Genomic DNA, 8,514 nt, shown 5'->3' with positions numbered 1-8,514 from the left:
GGTACGCCCAACGTACTAGCTTCTCAACTACTACGCTAAGCGTACCCTATGGTACGCCCCGCGTACTAATCATAAGGGCCAAAAGTGAAAAGCTTCAAAAAGAAATGGTTAAAATGGAACATACCAAATTCAAGTGTTACAGCTTAGTACCAGGGAGACCTAAACAGTTGAATTCGGTGACAAGAGAGAGCAAAAGCTAAGAAGGAGAGAACCCATAGCCTTTTTTTTTGCCGACTACAGGTGATCGATTTGTTGGACTACAACCCGTCGATTTGCTGATAGGGAAGGAGAGGGTTGTACATGTGAAGGAAATGGTGATAGGTTGTTGGCATCGTCGTCTATGTAGAGAAGAGAAAGAGAGAGAATGGTTGAGATATTTTTGGTGGTAATATTTGCTTACCTAATTTAAAATATTGCATTAAAAAGGTAATTATATGATTATATGTTAATTGACTATTATTCCATTTATCTAGTTTTTTGAAACGATTGGTTGAGAATCAGTTAGACGGTGACACACTATTTGTTTGGTTACATATGATCATGGCTCTCTCTCTCTCTCTCTCTCTCTCTCTCTCTCTCTATATATATATATATATATATATATATATATATATATATATATATATATATATATATATATATATATATATATATATATTTGTGTGTATTTATATAAACTGATGATATAAATATATAATAAAATTTTTAAAAACATATAAAACGTAATTTGAAACTATAAATAAATGATATATGTAAATAATAAAAGTTAAAAGGTTAGATAATTAAAAGTATTTATATAAAACAACGTATGGGTGTAATTTGGAACATTTATGCAAATTAAAAGGGTTATTCTGAAAATATTAAATAATTACGTTGAAATCAAAATTGACCGTCAATCATTCTATTTTAATATGAACTAGAGGGTTACCCCCGCTCCGCCGGGGGCATAATTTCACTCTCATCTAGGTAAAAATAAACCAGAATGGAGTGACACTACACAGAGAAAGATGCATGGTTGGTTATTTCCTCAAATGTCCTTGTATCCACGTGTTCAATAAAAAAAATTGGCTCTGAAATTAAAAGGGTAAGAAACAAACAAACTCACTGAAATTGAACCTCAACTCCCATTTGAAGATTGTTGTTGGTAAATAAAGGTCAACAAATTTAAGGAATTTGAGACACCTCCGGAAATGGAGACATGATTGTGTTTTATCATCACCATATCAAATAAACTCATTATGTGATTCTTCCCTCGACCTATCAATATTTGTTGGCGTGTTAGTAAAAAGATCATATAAATAAGATCAAAGGGTAAAAAAGTAAAAGAACACCAATATGCACACAAGGTTTGCAGCTTCTACCATCGCCTATAACAGTTAAAGAAAAACTAATATTTTTTTAAATGGTTATAGATTATTATATAGAATTATTAATTTTTATAAAGTTATGGAGATGTTATTGTTACCTTTGTGAGTGTGGCAATGCAACTCATTCTTTGCATAAGATTTAGCACAGCTCTCTCGGCTAACACAATACAATATGCTCTTCCTAAAAATGATTAAAAATTAAAAATCAATATATCATCTTGGTAACAGCAAGAAATAGCAACCAACTATCCATTACTATAATCGGGTATATTTTTTTATAAAGTAACATGCCTTAATATGAAAAAAGGTTAAAAGTACAGGTTGTAATAGGAACAAATGGAAGTAAGGTGACATACCAAAAAAATAAACAAAAATGTGTTAGGAAAATATGACTTAAAGAAGAAAGGTTAACAAATGGTCAAAACCTTAGATCCATGAGAGGTTTAGAGTACATCCATTTATTACCAGTAAGCTTTATTTTAGCCCACATGTACATCTACCCTGCACCTGGATTGCCAAAATGAAAAATGAATCATAATTAAAATCAGCAGTAGAAGCAGAGCGTACATAACCAACAAATTGAAACACGCAAAACCAACAAATCGAAACATGTAGAGCTTTTCCTATAGGATGTCAATAAAAAAAATCAATAACAAACTATATATGTTTTTTCTGCTTTATTAGTTTCAATCCGAGCTAGGTTCATGTCCACATGAATGTTACATTAGAATGTAGAAAAGAAATGAAGTGCTAATAACAATATTATGTTAAAAATTGACTTTGGAAACGTATTTTGTTACTATGCATTTACTATGCTTATTTACACATCATAGTTTTGTATTTACCAATGGTATAACTTTTTCACTCACTCCTTGGTATTGAAGATATTTTACCGGTTTCCTAAATATGTGATCCAAACCTGACAACAAAAAAGAAAAAAAATCATCAATATCATTAATAAGTTAGATTAAAGTAAGGTCATATTTGATCAAATTAACCTAAAAGCCCCAAATGATTGAAGTAGTAGGCTAGTAAGCCTATAATAACACAAACATGCAAACACATCTAAATTAATGGTTTTGTAACATATATAATAATAATGTTTGTCCTTCTTCCAAGAGAATTTTTTTGGGAGAAAAAGTGAAAATATCAGTATACTTAGGGACTAAAAATGTGAAGTACACTAAAAAAGAGCAAACCGGTTCGAGTTATATGAAGGTCTGGAACACCTTCTATTTTGCCTATAATGTTGCACCCTAAAACAAATAATAATCATAAGTATTTACATATGCATAATACTAATAGAATTTGGCAATAAATCGAACATTTTAGTATACAAATTTCACAAAATTGAGGTAAAAGTTGTTGAGTGTTCTTACTTTGTAATTTTCTTTGACATCAAATGGTTGTAGGCAATATCTATCTATGTCTTTCTTTCTGTATATCTCACTTACACTAGGACTTTTTTTTTTAAAAAAAAAAAGCCAAAAAAGGAGCGAAAATTTCCAATAAAAGAACAAAATTAATTTATCAACTGTGCATGGAAAGTTGAGGAATCCACAATCAACTTGCAAATGCTAATTCCAGAAGCATGTTTAGGACCAATAGTCAATCCACATCCCATATCATTTGTTACCATAAAATCCTACATATAAAATCATATAAATCCTTTTTATTAGAAAATTAAAAATAAAGAAGATTAATCATTGTAAATTTACAAAATATTGTCTGACCTGAGTTGGAAGGCTATAGGTTTTAGCAACTTCTTTAAAAAGAAAAGTTGTAATTCCACTTGTGTTGGTTTGCATAGTTCTTTATCAGAAGGCGTTTGTTCAATTCTGAGTAATGGTTTTTTAGTGTTTTTCCATGAAATTCGGGTGAATTCCATGGCCTATGTCTGCTGAAACTGTAATAAAATAAACAAAAATTTAATATATACAAATTATTTTTGACACAAAAGCTTTAAAATTTATGCAAACCAAGAATTCGTTGACAAATTGCATGCTGAAAAACACCCTGTCTAACATATTTATTACCCAAACAATCAATTATCGCCTCATAGCATCAACATAAGATGAATATGAGACTATGTGTTTTAGCGTATACGATTGGCACTAAAAGTCAAAGAGCATTGCACAAGCAATCAATTTTTCTTACTATGACAAAAATATGAACCTAAAAAACAACATAAAAGCCAAAATGTTGCAAAAAAAACTTTTAAATGACCAGGCGCATAATGGTCAATAAACGACTTTCACTACCATATAATTACTTTTTTTTTGTACTAAAGCTCATCTCTAATTTCGTCAATTTACTTAAAAAATACTTCTTACCTGCTGAAACAGGTGCAACTCAAACGTTCATCTTAAATAGCTGCAAAAAGAAGGCAAATAATGTATGAAGTATAAACATCATCTGATGCATACAAAAACTCATGTTTTCCATCTTTTCCTTAACATCAAAAAGAAAAAAAGGAAAAAAATGCAATATTTAGAAATGATAAATATCAGGAAAAAAAGAGAAGGAAAAACTAATGTTTTACCTGCATAAGAATGTATGTGGAAGCATCGTTCACATACACCTATAACCAAGAATGTAGAGTCATCTGTCTGGATAAGCATATCCAAGAATTCACCCACTTAAATTTTTCACAGGGTAGAAACAAATATAAGTTTAATGTAAAAGAAGAGATAGATAATACAGTTTACCAAGTAGAAACACAATGTTGACCAAATTTTTCATTGAGGAGTTTTGTCAAGCAGTTGGTGTTCAAAAATTAAAAAGAAAAAAGAAGAAAATCAATAAGATTTAAAAACACTAAAAACTGTGAAATTGACAAATAAATGGTGGAATCAACCTACTCCTACACTCCTCCATGTCTTCCCTCGCCTTCCGTCTCCCCTAAAACCAAATTACCTAATGGCAGTTGTGTTGGATGGTCATCCGTTGCAGCAACAACCATTGGCGATAAGAGCGCGCAAGACCCACACTTCATATAAGTTGATGCAATTGTTGACTGAGATAACACCCTGTTCCTGCCTTGACTGAGTTCGTCGTTTTGGTATTGAAGTGAAAGAAGATTGAGATCGATGTTCAATATGAACAATCCATTGGGTTATACTACAAAAGTGAAAGAAGGTGGTGACCTGAATTCCTGAAGAAGTGGTTGCAAGTCCAACTGTTACGCCTGAAGCCGACGGAGAAAAAGGAAGAAGCGAGAAGCTGTGGAAGCGAGCGATTAGAAAGACTGAAGAGGAGGAGGCGATGGATTGGTGATCGGGTGGAGGTTAACTTACTTATGATGGAGTTAGCTTAAAGTAACGTCGGTAGAGCAAACCCACTGTGTGACAACCCGAAATTTCTATTCTGTACAACATTTTAATTCAATAGAAGTCAGAACAGTTTCTGCTAACTTTCAAGCTTTTTGGAATAAGTTTGAGTCTTTTTAAGTTAGTACTTCGGGAGATATCAGGAGAGAGGATACCCTAGGGTTTATTGTGAAACAATAAAGTTCCAAAAACTCCAGGAGTTTGGAGTTTACGGCCCAAATGGTATTTGGACCGTAAACCCTAATGACTATATATATGACACTTAGCCATTTTCACACTTTTTCACCATTTCAAGTTAGAACTCAAATCCTCTCAAGTAGCATCCGACTTTTCCTCCTTGATCTTCAACTTGTAAGCGTTTGTAGCCCTTTTAAGTTTATACATTACTTAATCTAGTGATGTAACACACTTCCATCCATCAAATCATTCCAAAAGGTTAGATCTTCAAGTTTCACCAAGAACACCAAGAACACACACTAGTGTTCTTGGACTTTTAGCACCTTTTCAAGCCTCTATCTTGTAAGTACTTCTATCCTAGAGTATCTTAAGGCTTGTTACACTTCCATATATCAAGAAATCACCCAATAATCACCAAGATCAAGGTGTTTATGGTCCAAGATGTTCTTGAACCGTAAACCTTAAAAAGGGTGCCAAAGTGTGCCCTAGTCCCTTCTAAGCCTTGGAAACTAGCATAGATCCTTTCCTTGATGAGCTTAGCACTTGAAAACATCAAAAGACCATAAACCATAGGGGTTTACGACCGTAAACCCAAAGGAAAATGGTCTAAGGACCGTAAACTCCATTTAGGAGTGAAATGGTGCCCTAAACCCTTCCATAGGCTTATACTTCAAGTGGAAATGCTTCTAAGGACTTGTAGAGCTTTAAAACAACACATGGTCAAAGAAGCATGAGTTTACGACCATAAACTCATGAGTTTACGACCGTAAACTCAATGGGTTATGGTCACAAAAACCATAAGCTCATATAAGGGGTTCCCTTGAACCCTAAACTCAATAGCAATGTCCTACCACACTTAGATGCAATCCTTAGGACTTATAACACTTATACAAGGTGTTTAGCATGTCCTAGGATGTCTTAACTTTGTTAATTAGTTGTTTAAAGACTAATTGGATATATATATATATATATATATATATATATATATGTGTGTGTGTGTGTGTGTGTGTGTGTCATTATATGTTAACTAGGATCCTTGTGTGTGTTCAAGACTTCACTTGACACCTAGCAATCTTGTTTCATCAGTTCATCCATACCACTCACTACAGGTGAGTTCATACCCCCTTAATTAATATTTTAAGTGTTTTTAAATGCTTTTATGGGGGGGGGGATACAAGTTCATCAATTATAGTTGTTATATCAATCACATGTGATTAATAACTACTAGTCTAGTGGATTTCTTACTTTTCAAACTTTGTTACAATTGTGTTTCAAACAAAGGTTTCCTTATACTTTAAACTGTTCTTATCAAACAAACTGTTTTCAAATCGTTTTACAAACTGACATCAAGTCATCCTTTCTTAGTTACTAAACTTTTCAATGGTTTTACAAAACTTCTTTTATGCTTTTATATTGTTAAATGCATGCCTATGTATGTATAGTTATATAAGTAATGTTTAAAGGACTTAGGAAGGCTAGCTCGCTTTATCTCCTTTTCCTCGTTGGGATGTGGCTTTAGGGCATCGGCTATCCGTCCGAAGGTTGTCTAAACATTAGTTATATATTATGTATACATATATAGACATAAAAGTTCTATCAGTCAATTGAATACCCTTGGGTAGCAAGGGTATACGTTCATGTTCATACGTACATGTCATATTACTAGTAAACTACGATAGGCATAGTTTAGGAAGTTACTAATACTATTACTAGAACAAATAATCATACAATGAGTCAGTTCATTCATGAGTCAATACTTGCTAGATAGAGAGAACACACAATACAGCTAGTACACACAGTACATTTCAATACTTGCTAGATAGAGAGAACACACAATACAGCTAGTACACACAGTACATTTCAATACTTGCTAGATAGAGAAAGAACACACAATACAGCTAGTACACGCAGAACATTACAATACATACAGGCTAGACAGAGGGCGAACATACAATACAGCTAGCACATTCATTACATATACATTATTACATTTATGTGAGCCACTAAACGGGGCATGGCACTATCTGCCATGATTGTTTTTGTATCCAGAATCTCCTTAATTGGGGAGTGTATGAGTTTGCGTATAGATCTATACTGGATTGACTATCCTACACCTTGCTGCTCGCTACAGTGGGACTTGCAAGTCTACGGGTGCCAAATGTCATTTCTTAAGGCGTCTTACATCTTCGTTTTACTAGAGTCGGTAGCAGGATACAGGCCGATCACATGTTACTTTAAATTACAATTGGTTTAAAGTAGTTAGTACATCAGTAGTTACATAATACGACACTACCGTACTATAACATTTTTCCCATTACATTCACTTCGTGAACGTTCACACGATGCACGGTAATGTAAAAACTATACTTTTGGGTAATGATAGTCGTATTTGGGAAAATACACTCTTCCAAGAGACACACACATATACTAGATGCCTTGGTAGAAGGCTACTTTTAGTAGGAAACATAGGGTTTTCTAGGAGGTTCAAAACTTTTACATACCTATACTTCACATACTTACAAATACTTTCTTACAAATACAGACACTAAAATACTTATGATCTCACCAGCTTTAAAGCTGATACTCTCTTTCAAAATAACTTGTATCCTCAGGTCACTAGTAGACAGGTACCGGTGCAAGGTTTAGAGAAGATGGAGCTCGTTCAAGACTCATCTTTCATTTTGATTTATATTTTGGTTTCTATATAACTTGACAGAACACACTTGTATGAAAATATATTACTAAAGCAATGGATGATGTTGTTGCTTGTTTACTACTTTGCCTTGTTGTGATGCTGAACATGACGTCCTCCGCCCCAGAATGTTTCCGCCGTTCATGGTTTTGGGGTGTGACACATTGGGACTGTGGCGATACTATCTTGCTTCTTCTTACTTCCCTCTCGATCTCTTCAATATCTATATGTTACTATTCATCGAGGGTAGATGGGCGGTTGCTTCTGATCGAAGTCGAGAAAGGGATAGATAGAACGGTGGTGATCGGAGGCCTGGACTGGTGAAAGAAACAACATGTAGGTAGGAGAATGACCGGTGGAGAGCGTATGAGCATCTGATCGAGGCAGTGAGAAAAAAACAAATACATGAGATAAGGCGGTGGAGAACAATCGGTAGGGTGCTTATCAAAAGGTTCGAGAAGCATCTCAATGTTTGTCGGTGATGGAAGTTAACAGTAAGGGATCAGAGATTCAAAGGCAGGAGAATGTAAATCGGACAAACTATTGTGGCAAAATAGACAAAATAGCTATAGATTTACTGTAGCTAAGCCAAGAGAAATTTAATATATATATATATATATATATATATATATATATATATATATATATATATATATAATGAAAGTCAACAAAAAAAGGTTATAATTATATGGGTAGGGTGTATTTAAAATCCCTTTACAATAGATGTATAAAATATTTTTATTAGATGTTTTAATTATTGAAAAATAAGAATTTATCCATCGTGAATTGTAAATAAATAATAAAGATCTTTAGATAATATATACAATAATGCAATTAGTTATAAATATGGTAAATTACACCAATCGTCGCTTGTACATATGTCAAAACACACATTTAGTCTTTATTTTCAAAAATTAATTATAGTCGTCGGTGTCTTAGTTTTTTGTTG

The 8,514-nt window shown here is 33.4% G+C and overlaps 1 long non-coding RNA gene across 9 annotated transcripts; it reads right to left on the bottom strand.

The window, feature by feature from the left end:
- Positions 1 to 996: 996 nt before the first annotated feature.
- LOC111875901 (uncharacterized) lies at positions 997 to 4,659 on the bottom strand. 9 transcript variants are annotated; one of them, XR_008225991.1, is made up of 9 exons: positions 3,910 to 4,659; positions 3,701 to 3,740; positions 3,101 to 3,273; positions 2,747 to 3,012; positions 2,567 to 2,623; positions 2,237 to 2,286; positions 1,793 to 1,874; positions 1,466 to 1,548; positions 997 to 1,257 (listed from the first exon to the last, which is right to left on the bottom strand). It is a non-coding gene; the product is annotated as an uncharacterized LOC111875901 (long non-coding RNA). The 9 variants fall into 9 exon arrangements; XR_002844833.3 differs by having other exon boundaries at positions 2,213 to 2,286; positions 3,910 to 4,658; XR_008225987.1 differs by having other exon boundaries at positions 2,213 to 2,623.
- Between the last annotated feature and the right edge of the window lie 3,855 nt (positions 4,660 to 8,514).

Source organism: Lactuca sativa, chromosome 8 (assembly GCF_002870075.4).
Source record: "Lactuca sativa cultivar Salinas chromosome 8, Lsat_Salinas_v11, whole genome shotgun sequence".
In the NCBI taxonomy this organism is placed as follows: Eukaryota; Viridiplantae; Streptophyta; class Magnoliopsida; order Asterales; family Asteraceae; genus Lactuca; species Lactuca sativa.
Note: the sequence above shows the minus strand (reverse complement) of the source record. Positions and strands in the feature narration are given on the sequence as shown.